Source organism: Chiloscyllium punctatum, chromosome 24 (assembly GCF_047496795.1).
Source record: "Chiloscyllium punctatum isolate Juve2018m chromosome 24, sChiPun1.3, whole genome shotgun sequence".
Lineage (NCBI taxonomy): Eukaryota > Metazoa > Chordata > Chondrichthyes > Orectolobiformes > Hemiscylliidae > Chiloscyllium > Chiloscyllium punctatum.
The window spans coordinates 86,097,164-86,110,053 of record NC_092762.1 but is presented as its reverse complement, the minus strand read 5'-3'; the positions used below and the strand labels follow the sequence as shown (position 1 = coordinate 86,110,053).

Here is a 12,890-nt window from a genome sequence, read left to right as displayed (position 1 = left end):
GGGAAGGTGCCGGGAATGGAGGTTGGGTTGGTGGGGGGTGTGGATCTGACGAGGGAGTCGCGGAGGGAGTGGTCTTTCCAGAATGCTGATAGGGGAGGGGAGGGAAAGATATCCTTAATGGTGGGGTCTGTCTGGAGGTGGCGGAAATGACGAAGGATGATACGATGTATCTGGAGGTTGGTGGGGTGGTAGGTGAGGACCAGTGGGGTTCTGTCCTGGTGGCGATTGGTGGGGCGGGGTTCAAGGGTGGAGGAGCAGGAAGTGGAAGAGATGCGGTGGAGAGTATCGTCAACTACATCTGAGGGGAAATTGCGGCCTTTGAAGAAGGAGGCCGTCTGGGTTGTTCAGTATTGGAATTGGTCCTCCTGGGAGCAGATGCGGCGGAGGTGAAGGAATTGGGAATATGGGATGGCATTTTTACAGGGGGCAGAGTGGGAGGAGGTGTAATCTAGGTAGCTGTGGGAGTCGGTCGATTTATAGTAAATGTCCGTGTTGAGTCAGTCACCCGAGATAGAAATGGAGAGGTCTAGGAGGGGGAGGGAGGAGTCTGAGACGGTCCAGGTAAATTTGAGGTCGGGGTGGAAGGAGGTCAAGAAGGTGGTGCTGAGTCCGAGGGTTGGGACTGAGATAAGGTGGGGGGAGGTGAAATGAGGAGGCTGGAGAAATCTGCATTCATCCCTTGTGGTTGGAGGGTTGGTCCAGGTAAATTTGAGGTCAGGGTGGAAGGTGTTAGTAAAGTGGATGAACTGTTCAATCTCGTGCTCCCACGAGGAGGTTGAACAGTTCATCCACTTTACCAACACCTTCCACCCTGACCTCAAATTTACCTGGACCAACCCTCCAACCACAAGGGATGAATGCAGATTTCTCCAGCTTCCTCATTTCACCTCCCCCACCTTATCTCAGTCCCAACCCTCAGACTCAGCACCACCTCCTTGACCTGCAATCTTCTTCCCGACCTCTCCGCCCCCACCCTCTCTCCGGCCTATCACCCTCACCTTAGCCTCCTTCCACCTATCGCATTCCCATTGCCCCTCCCCAAGTCCCTCCTCCCTACCTTTTATCTTCGCCTGCTTGGCACATCTTCCTCATTCCTGAAGAAGGGCTTATGCACGAAACGTCGATTCTCCTGCTCCTTGGATGCTGCCTGACCTCTCTCCCTAGTTACCCTTTTGTCCTTAATGTATTTGTAAGAACACTTTGGATTCTCCTTAACTCTATTTTCCAAATCTATCTCATATTCACTCCTGATTTCCCTATTAAGTATAATCCTACTGTCTTTATTCTCTTCAAAGGCTTCATTCGATCTATCCTGTGTATACTTGACATATGCTTCCTCCTTTTCCTTCACCAAACCCTCAATTTCTTTAGTCATCCAGTATTCCCTGTACCTACCAGCCTTTCTTTTCACCCTAACAGGAATTTACTTTCTCTGGATTCTCGTTATCTCATTTCTGAAGGCTTCCCATTTTCCAGCCGTCCCTTTACCTGTGAACATTTGCCCCCAGTCAGCTTTTGAAAGTTCTTGCCTTTCTCCAAGTTAGAGCTTCAACTTTTAGATCTGGTCTATCTTTTTCCATCACAATTTTAAAACGAATAGAATTATGGTTGCTGGCCCCAAAGTGCTCCCCCAGTCACCTGCCCTGTCTTATTTCCCAAGAGTAGGTCAAGTTTTGCATGTCTCTTGTAGGTACATCCACATACTGAATCAGAAAATTTCCTTGTACAAGCTTAACAAATTCCTCTCCATCTAAACCTTTAACACAATGGTAGTCCCAGACTATGTTTGGAAAGTTAAAATCCCCTACCATAACACCCTATTATTCTTACAGATAACTGAGCTCTCCTTACAAATTTGTTTCTCAATTTCCCTCTATTAGCTGCCAGTCCTGCCCATCCCTGAGCCATGTCTCTGTAATTGCTATGATATCCCAGTCCCATGTTCCTAACCATGCCCTGAGTTCATCTGCCTTCCCTGTTAGGCCTCTTGCATTGAAATAAATGCAGTTTAATTTATCAGTCCTACCTTGTTCTCTGCTTTGTCCCTGCCTGTCCTGACTGTTTGACTCACTTCTTTTCTCAACTGTACTTGTCTCAGATTGATTTCTTTCCTCACTATCTCTCTGGGTCCCACACCACTTCCCACCCCAACCGTCTCCCCCCTCCCCCCCACCTTACTAGTTTAAATCCTCCTGAGCAGCTCTAGCAAATTTCCCTGCCAGTATATTAGTCCCCTTCCAATTCAGGTACAATCTGTCCTTCTTGTACAGGTCACTTCTACCCCAGAAGAGATTCCAATGATCCAAAAATTTGAACCCTTCTCCCATACACCAGCTCCTCAGTCATGCATTCATCTGCTCTATCCTCCTATTCTTACCCTCACTAGCTCGTAGCACCGGGAGTAATCCAGATATTACTACTCTCGAGGATCTCCTTTTTAAATTCCTGCTTAACTCTCTGTATTCTCCCTTCAGAATCTCAACCTTTTCCCTTCCTATGTTGTTGGTTCCAATGTGTACACAGACTTCCTGCTGGCCCCTCTCTCCCTTGAGAACATTCTGCTCTCTCCCTGAGACATCCTTAATTTTGGCACCAGGGAGCCAACACACCATTCTGATTTTTCACTGCTGGCCACAGAAACATCTGTCTGTGCCTCAGGCTAGAGTGTGCCCGAACACAATCGACCTCTTGGAACCCAACGTACCCCTCATTGCATTAGAGCCAGTGTCAATACCAGAAACTTGGCTGTTCATGCTACATTCCCCTGAGAATCCATCACCTCCCTACATTTTCCAAAACAGCACACTTGTTTGAAAGGGGGATTGCCATGGAAGACTCCTGCACTACCTGCCTACCTCTTTTACCTTTCCTGGAGTCAACCCATCTATGTGACTGTATCTGTGACTTTTCTCCCTTCCTATAACTGCCATCCATCACACCCCCTTGCTCTTGTCAATTCCTCATTGCCTCTAACTGTCTCTCCAACCATTCTATTTGATCTGATAGGATTCACAACCAATGGCATTTATTGCAGATATAATCCTCAGTAACTCATAAACTCTCCCTAAATTCCCACATCTGACAAGAATAGCTTATCACTATACTAAGGGCCACTTTTGTTTCTTCCAATCTGCAGAGCCAGAAAATAACACTTATTCCTCGAAAAAAATTGTTCCATGCTAACTTAATACTTATGGCTTATATTTTTAAGTTTAATCAAGAGACATATCTCAATAAAGCATATAATCCTCACTTCTGCAAACTCCCCAAGGCCACATTTAAAATTATTCACTTATCTGGTTCTGTGCTGTGACCTCTCCCAAACAGGTTCCTCCAAGATTAGTTGTGAATTTCACTGTTTGTTAATTTTCCCAGACGCACTTGACATCTAGCGATACATGAATTCAAACAGCAAAGGCAGTAACTGTGCAGGTTCACTACTGTGTCAGTTAGCAGTGTGGGTTTCTTTTTCTCTCTCTTTCTCTCCTGCACTGACCTGACCATGTGCTGCCTTTGTCTGTTCCTCTCCTTATTAAAAGTTGTTGTTTTGACTTTTCTCCAAAGTTTCAAATGAATGCAACAGCATATAAAACAATGATTGCTGCTCTTGGAACTTGAGGCAATCACCTCCAACACCTAAAATACTTCGAAAAAGGACAACCTGTTACAGCCAGAAGTTTTTCCCATCCTAAAGTGTTACTCTATACAGTTCCCTTGACACTAGAACATAGAACATAGAACAATACAGCACAGAACAGGCCCTTCGGCCCACGATGTTGTGCCGAACATTTATCCTAGCTTAAGCACCCATCCATGTACCTATCCAATTGCCGCTTAGAGGTCACCAATGATTCTGACTCTGCCACTCCCACAGGCACTCTTCGGGTGCAATGTTGCACGTCCCCTCTCTGGGCTTTGTGCAATTCATAAAAGGGTTTTCCAGGTAGCTACAAATTTATATTTTCAGGCTTATATGTCCTTCTTTTAAAAAAAAGTGTACTTAAAAGTTCAGTACATCCAAAAGCAATCAGGGTTATGATCCACTCTTTGGATAGAGGTGTGTGAGGGGCTTGATGAGCAGCAAGAGAGCCCATCTCAATTCTCATGCTTACCAAACCAGCCTCCCAGGCAACATTAATCAACACGGAGGTGAACGTTATGGAATGTGAGATGTGATTAGAAAATTGACATAAGAGCAAGAACAGGCACACAAGTAGACACCCGCATTTACAGGTACAAGCCCTGAAAGGAATATGACACAGGAATTCAGGACTTTAAACTGACTATCCTTCCAGAAACACAGTGACTCAGTGGTTAGTACTACTGCCTCACAGCTTCAGGGACCAGGGTTTGATTCCACCCTTGGGTGAATGACTGGGTGGAGTTTGCACATTCTCCCTGTGTCTGTGTGGGTTTCCTCCTGGTGCTCCGGTTTCCTTCCATTGTCCAAAGGTGTGCAGGTTAGGGAGGATTGGCCATTCTACATTGCCCATAGTGTCTAGGAATGTGCAGGATAGTTGAATTAGCCATGCAAATGTAAGGTTACAGGGCTATGATGGGGGTGTGGATCTGGATGGGATGCTCTTCTGAGGGGTGATAGACTTGATGGGCTGAATGGCCTGTTTTCACACTGCAGCGATTTTATGATTCCATCATGAGGTTAGAAGTGGGGATGTTTGCATAATGTTCAACACCATTCACAATCCTCAGATACTGAAACAGACCATCTCCAAATGCTGCAAGAATGGATAATATCCAGACTTAAGTGGAAAACTGGCACCATGCAAATGTCAGGCAATCACTATCTCAAAAAAGAAAGAAACCAACCATTTCCCCTTAACAGTCAATGGTGATATCGTCGCTGCATCTTCTACTATCACCATCCTGTAGGTTACCATTGACCACAAACTGAACTGGACTCACCATGTTAATACTGTAGTTACAAGAGCAGGTCAGTGGCTAGGAATCCTGCAGTGAGGAACTTATTTACCTCTCCAGAGCCTGTCCAGCATCTACAAGGTACAAGTTAGGAATACGATGGAATACTCCTATCTTGACTGGATGAATGCAGCTCCAAGAAGCTCAACATCAGGACAAAGCAGCCCGCTTGATTGGGACCACATCCACAAACATTCACTCCCTCTACCCCTGACAGTGGGAACAGTGTGCACCATTTATAAGCTGTGCTGTTGTAAATGGTTTGGACGAAGGTATCAGTTGCCTCATTTGCAAGTTTGCAGATGATACTAAAATTGGTAGAGTAGCAGATAGTGAAGGGTACTGTCAGAGAATACAGCAGAAAATAGATTGATTGGAGAGTTGGGCAGAGAAATGGCAGATGGCGTTCAATCCGGACAAGTGCGAGGTGCTGCATTTTTGGAGATCCAATTCAAGAGCGAACTATACAGGAGATGGTAAAGTCCTGGGGAAATTTGATGTATAGAGAGATCTGGGTGTTCAGGTTCATTGTCCCCTGAAGGTGGCAACGCAGGTAGATAGAGTGGTCAAGAAGGCATACGGCATGCTTTCCTTTATCGGATGGGGTATTGAGTACCAGAGTTGGCAGGTCATGTTATACAATTGTATAAGACTTTGGTTCAGCCACATTTGGAATACTGCATTCAGTAAGAACAGAGAAAATTGTAAAAGAGGGCGTGGTGTGGCACTGTGAGTTAAGGATAGTTTTACGGTTGCAAAAAGGACATTTGAGGGTTTGTCTACTGAAGTAGTATGGGCTGAGATTAGAAACAGGAAAGGAGAGGTTACCCTGTTGGGAGTTTTCTATAGGCCTCCGAATAGAGATGTAGAGGATAGAATAGCAAAGATGATCCTTGATAGGAGGGAGAGTGAGAGAGTAGTTCTTCTGGGGGATCTTTAACTTTCCAAATATTGACTGGGAACACTATAGTTCAAGTACTTTAGATGGGTCAATTTTTTTGTCCAATATGTGCAGGAGGGTATCCTGACACAATATGTCAACAGGCCAACGAGAGGGGTGGCCACATTAGATTTGGTACTGGCTAATGAACCCGGCAGGTGTTAGATTTGGAGGTAGGTGAGCACCTTGGTGATAGTGACCACAATTTGGTTATGTTTCCTTTAATGATGGAAAAGGATAAGTATATACTGCAGGGCAAGAGTTATAGCTGGGGATAGGCAATTATGATGCGATTAGGCAAGATTTAGGATGCATAGGATGGGGAAGGAAACTACAGGGGATGGGCACAGTTGAAATGTGGAGCTTATTCAAGGACCAGCGACTGTGTGTCCTTGATAGGTATGTACCTGCCAGGCAGGGAGGAAGTTGTCAAGCACGGGAACCATGGTTTACTAAGGACGTTGGATTCTCTTGTCATGAGGAATAAGTGGCTTATGTTAGGATGAGATGTCCTGTCTCAGTTAGGGCACTTGAGACTTACAAGTTAGACAGGAAATACCTAAAGAGAGAGCAAAGAAGAGCCAGGAGGGACATGAGAAGTTGGTGGATAGGATAAAAAAAACAACCCTAAGGCTTTCCATAAGTATATCAGGAATAAAAGAATGACTAGAGTAAGATTAGGGCCAATCAAGCATAGCAGTGGGAAGTTGTGCGTGGAGTCAGAGGAGATAGGGGAAGTGCTAAATTAATACTTTTTATTAGTATTCACACTAGAAAAAGTCAATGTGGTTGTGGAGAATATTGAGATACAGGCTACAAGACTAGGTGGGATTGAGGTGCATAAGGAGGTGATGTTAGCAATTCTGGAAAGTGTGAAATTAGATAAGTCCCCTGGGCCGATGGGATTTATCCTAGGATTCTCTGGGAAGCCAGGGAGGAGATTGTTGAGCCTTTGGTTTTGATCTTTATGTCATCATTGTCTACAGGAATAGTGCCAGAAGGCTGGAGGATAGCAAATGTTGTTCCCTTGTTCAAGAAGGGGAGTAGAGACGACCCTGGAAATTATAGACCAGTAGTGAGCCTTACTTCGGTTGTGGGTGAAGTGTCTGAAAGGGTTATAAGAGATAGGATTTCTAAAAATCTTGAAAGGAATAAGTTGATTAGGGATAGTCAACATGGTTTTGTGAAGGGTAGGTCATGCCTCACAAACCTTATTAAGTTCTTTGAGATGGTGACCAAACAGGTAGATGAGGGTAAAGTGGTTGATGTGGTGCATATGGATTTCAGTAAAGTGTTTGATATGGTTCCCCGCAATAGACTATTGCATAAAATAGGGAGGCATGGGATTGAGGGTGATTTAGCTGTTTGGATCAGAAATTGGCTAGCTGAAAGAAGATAGAGGGTGGTGGGTGATGGGAAATATTTATCCTGGAGTTCAGTTACTAGTGGTGTACCACAAGGATCTGTTTTGGGTCCACTGTTGTTTGTCATTTTTTATAAATGATCTGATGAGGGCAGAGAAGGATGGGTTAGCAAATTTGCAGATGACACTAAGGTTGTAGAGTTGTGGATAATGTCAAAGGATGTTGCAGGTTACAGAGAGACATAGATAAGCTGCAGAGCTGGTCTGAGAGGTGGCAAATGGAGTTTAATATGGAAAAGTGTGAGATGATTCACTTTGGAAGGAGTAACAGGAATGCAAGGTACTGGGCTAATGATAAGACTCTTCGTAGTGGTAGATGAGCAGAGAGATCTCGGTGTCCAGATACATAGATCCTTAAAAGTTGCCAACCAGGTTGATAGGGTTGTTAAGAAGGCATATGGTGTGTTAGCTTTTATTGGTAGAGGGATTGAATTTCAGAACCATGAAATCCTGCTGCAGCTGTACAAAACTCTGGTGAGGCAACATTTGGAGTATTGTGTACAGTTTCTGATCACTGCATTATAGGAAGGATGTGGAAGTTTTGGAAAGGGTTCAGAGGAGATTTACTAGGATGTTGCCTGATATGGAGGCAAGGTCTTATGAGGAAAGGATGAGGGACTTGAGACCATTTTCATTAGAGAGAAGGTTGAGAGGTGACTTAATAGAGACATCAGAGGGTTAGATAGGTTGGACAGTGAGAGCCTTTTTCCTTAGATGGTGATGGCTAGCACAAGAGGGCATAATTTTAAATTGAGGGGTAATAAATATAAGACAGCTGTCAGAGCTAGTTTCTTTACTCAGAGAGTAGTAGGGGTGTGGAACGCACCGCCTGCAATAGTAGTAGACTCGCAAACTTTAAGGGCATTTAAATGGCCATTCAATAAGCAGATGGATGAGAATGGAATAGTGCAGATAAGATGGGTTTCAGATTGGTTCCTCAGGGAGGCACAACATCAAGGGCTAAAGGGCCTGTACTGCGCTGGAGTGTTCTATGTTTTATGTTCTGGTCACCACATTACCAAAAGGATGTGGATGTTTTGGAGAGGGTGCAGAGGAGGTTCACCAGGATGTTGCCTGGTATGGAGGGCACTGGCTATGAAGAGAGGTTGAGTAGATTAGGATTATTTTGATTAGAAAGACCGAGGTTGATGGGGGACCTGGTTGAGGTCTACAAACTCATGAGAGGTATAGACAGGGTGGATAGCAAGAAGCTTTTTCCCAGAGTGGGGGACTCAATTACTAGGTCACAAATTCAAGGTGAGAGGGGAAACGTTTAAGGGAGATATGTGTGGGAAAGTTCTTTACGCAGAGGGTGGTAGGTGCCAGCGGAGGTGGTAGAGGTGGGCACGATAGAGTCATTTAAGATGTATCTAGACAGATACATAAATGTGCATGGAACAGAGGGATACAGATCCTTAGAAAATAGGTGGCAGGTTTAGATAGAGCATCTGGACTGGTGCAGGCTTGGACGGCCGAAGGGCCTGTTCCTGTGCTGTAATGTGCTTTGTTCTTTGTTCTTTGTTTTAACTCAGCAAAGCTCCAATGACAGCACTTTCCAAGCCTTCCAAATCTTTATCACCCAGAAGGACAGGGGCAGCAGGCACATGGGGTCACTATCACTAACAGGTTTCCCTTCAGGCCACTCACCATCCTGACTCAGAAATACATCCCTGTTCCTTCAGTGTTGCTGGGTCATAGAACATAGAACAGTACAGCACAGTGCAGGCCCTTCAGCCCTTGATGTTGTGCCGACCTTTTATCCTATTCTCAGATCAAACTAACCAACAAACTCTTCAACTATCATTCATGTGCCTATCCAAGCTTTGCTTAAATGTCCCTAATGTATTTGACTCTACTACCATCGCTGGCAGTGCATTCCACACACCCATGTCAGTATCCTGGAACTCCCTCTTTAACAGCATTGTGGTCTACTTATACCCAACTGGTCTGCCAGGGCTCCAGAAGATGCTTCAATCCCAACATCTTCTGACTGAAGGTAAATGTGCTGCAATTGTATAGCATCTTTGTAAGACTGCACCTGACTTATTGTGTACAATCTGGGTTTTCTTATCTGAAGAAGGAAGTAATTGCCACACAGGGAATGCAACACAAGTTCACCAGCTTAATTCTGGGGATGCTGGTATTACCATCTGAGGGGATATTAAGGGGCCTGTATTACCTAGAATTTGGAATGATGCAAGGTGGTCTCATTGAAACATACTGAATTCTTACAGGGCATGACAGGATGGATGTTGATAGAATGTTCCCGTCTGGCTAGTGGATGTAGAACTAGAGGACTTTCTCAGGAGAAGAGGTCAGCTATTTAATACTGAGATGGGGGAGAACGTCTTCAATCGGTCAGAGGTGAACCTTTGGAATCTTCTATCCCAGAGGATTGTGGAAGCTCAGTCACTGAGTAGGTTCTATATAGAAATCATTAGGTTTTTGGAGACTAATGATATTAAGAGATAGTACAGGAATGTGGTCTTGAGGAAATGATCCACTTTAGTATAGAATAGCAGGGCTGGATCGATGGGCTGAATGGTCTACTCCTGTACCTATATTCTCAGGGCTAAGTAGGATTGGGTCAAATGTTCTGATCAGATTAGAAAGATGTTGATTGTATGATTGCTGTTGGTTCTGGAACCTTTTCAAAGGGATGGTGAAACCAATCAATCAATGAGTTTGTTTCAGTGCATTTACTGACAGTATAACACCAGTGATCAATAAGTAATCGCCCATTGCAAGAACACCAGGTGACCTATTTAACAACTGTCAGATAAAAAACAATTGCAGAATCATTGAGTACCGAATGAACCTTTGAGACCAATGAACATTTTGCTATTTATCCAATTTATCCCACTACCTCGTTCATTCCTCTCGGGTCCACAGAATTGAACTCATTCACTCATGCACAGAAGCTCAGTTCCACTCAAAGTCTTTGCTTTGAAATTGCTGCTACTTTTGGGAATAGAAACTGGCAATTCTAAAGCACTGCCACATTGTCAGAATAATTCCAAAGTGTTTTATGGGCAGAGATGTGATTCCATAGACTTTGTTGTGATGTAATACTGCAGCCAATTTACCCACAGAGAGCTCACGCAAATAACTTTATGATAATGGTCAGATAGCTTGGCATTGTTCACTAAGACAGAAATGTTTGTCACCATTGGAGAACTCTTCACCACCCCCACCCCCCCACACCCCACCCCCCACCCCCACCCCGACCCCCCACCGTCTACAAAATACCAGCTGCACAATTTCCATACATCAACCCGAGAGGGTAGAATGTCTCCTATAAATGTGTCATTAACGGCCTTGTTAACTGTGTGTGTGTGTGTGTATGTATGCAAGCACGCTCTCTCTGTCTCTGTCTCTGTCTCTGTCTCTCTGTCTCTGTCTCTGATGGTGCAGTGATAGATGTGTAGACACTACTCCAGAGGTATGTAATAACATCATTGAATAGGTTGAATTGAAAATGTGTGTGTGACAGAGCGCCACAGAAAAGATGGCATGAGGAAAGATAGAGATAAAGAGTATGAAGTGATATGAAAGACAACGTGAGAATCTCAAAGACAAATATGAAACAATTAATAGAGAGGAACAGACACATAGGAAAGTTGACTTTCTGAGCCAGTGTTTAACAGCATCACGTTAACTTATGACTGACACAGAGGTAAAAACAATGACTGCAGATGCTGGAAAGCAAATACTGGATTAGTGGTGCTGGAAGAGCACAGCAGTTCAGGCAGCATCCAACGAGCAGTGAAATTGACGTTTCGGGCAAAAGCCCTTCATCAGGAATAAAGGCAGTGAGCCTGAAGCGTGGAGAGATAAGCTAAAGGAGGGTGGGGGTGGGGAGAGAGTAGCACAGAGTACAATGGGTGAGTGGGGGAGGAGATGAAGGTGATCTCCTCCTTGACCTATCACCTTCATCTCAGTTGGATGCTGCCTGAACTGCTGTGCTCTTCCAGCACCACTAATCCAGTATTATGACTGACACAGCCTACATTGCATTAGTTTTTTCCCAGCACAGAGACAGTCCCCAAAACTGAGTAGATTCTAAGTCTCCTGGGTTTTTTTCTCTCTCTTTCTTTCCTTTTTTCTTCCTGTACTACCGCCTAACAGCGATAGTGTTTATTTTTCCCCAGCACCCGTGTCATGTGTGCGCAGGTATTGGACACAGTGAAGAACAACAAGTGGGTAAATCCTTATTTATATTCCACCACCAGGAAGAAAGGAACCACCCGAGTGGCCAGTGACAAGCAAGTGCCCTTCACATCAAAGGGCAATGCCCTGCATTGCATTATTCGCGAACTGCCTTAACCTTCACAATAACAGATTTTACCATAAAAAAGCAGCAATGTAATCTGGGGGGAGGGGGGGGGGGCCTGCTTACTTGTTAATCAAATCATTTAAAAACTCAGGAAGTGTTCTTCTCATGATCTCTGCAGGATTCCTTCCTCATTGTCACTCTTTCACTTCCAGTCAGTAATTGAACCACCAGCCACCGAAACTTCGGTTGATGAGTGGGGCTAAACATTCCTGCTTGGACTATATCTAAAACATTTTTCAGCCTGTCTTTACTCACCCTGCCCATTAAAAATAACCCTTTAAATACATTTCTAGTAAGTAATAAACAATCTTTTTAAAAATCTGGCAAAAGTGATACTGTCTTTTTCATGTCCCTGTGAACCTTCTCCACTGGGTCTTGTTCTCAGGACTGTCACATCTTCAATTCCCAGAAACGCTGGGCCACTCCTGGGGGTTGGTAATTACCGATGAGGCTTCACCACAGTTCCCTGAGTAAGTTTCTCTGCCACAGAAAGTGGTGGACGTGACAAACACAAGTTGCTGAATAAGCTCAGCAGGTCTGGCAACCTCTGTAGAAAGAAGTCAGAGTTAGCATTTCGGGTCACGTGACCCTTTCTCAGAACTTGGTTTCTCTGATTTCTCTCCACAGAGGCTGCCAGACCTGCTGAGCTTTTCCAGCCATAGCTGTTTTTGTGCTGAAAAATGTGTTGCTGGAAAAGCAGAGCAGGACAATCGACGTTTCGGGCACAAGCCCTTCTTCAGGAATTCTCCTGCTCCTTGGATGCTGCCTGATCTGCTGCGCTTTTCCAGCAACACATTTTTCAGCTCTGATCTCCAGCATCTGCAGTCCTCACTTTCTCCATATCTGTTTTTGTGTCTGATTTACAACATCCACAGTTCTTTTGGTTTTTATTTAAGTAGTGGAGGTAGGCCATTGAATATGTTCAAGGTCGAAGTAGATAATTCTTGTTAGACGGGGACAATCGGGGTCAATTGGCTGTCAATGGGAATGTTTAATTTGAAACACAAACAGATCAGCCATGATCTTATTGAACAGCAGGGCAGACATAAACGGCCAAACACTCTATTCATAATTCCAGTTTATTTTGTAGAGTCATAGAGATGTACAGCATGCACCAGTCCCTTTGGTCAAACTCATTCATGCCAACCTGATATCCTATACTAATCTAGTCCCATTTGCCAGCATTTGATCCATATCCCTCCAAACCCTTCCTGTTCATATACCCATTCAGATGCCTTTTAAATGTGGTAATT

General features: G+C 44.3%; 1 protein-coding gene across 5 annotated transcripts in view; it reads left to right on the top strand.

Moving 5' to 3' along the window:
- The window catches only part of LOC140494794 (3',5'-cyclic-AMP phosphodiesterase 4C-like), a 332,319-nt gene that overhangs the window by 119,610 nt on the left and 199,819 nt on the right, over positions 1–12,890 (top strand). The gene's annotated exons all lie outside the window — the stretch shown is intronic.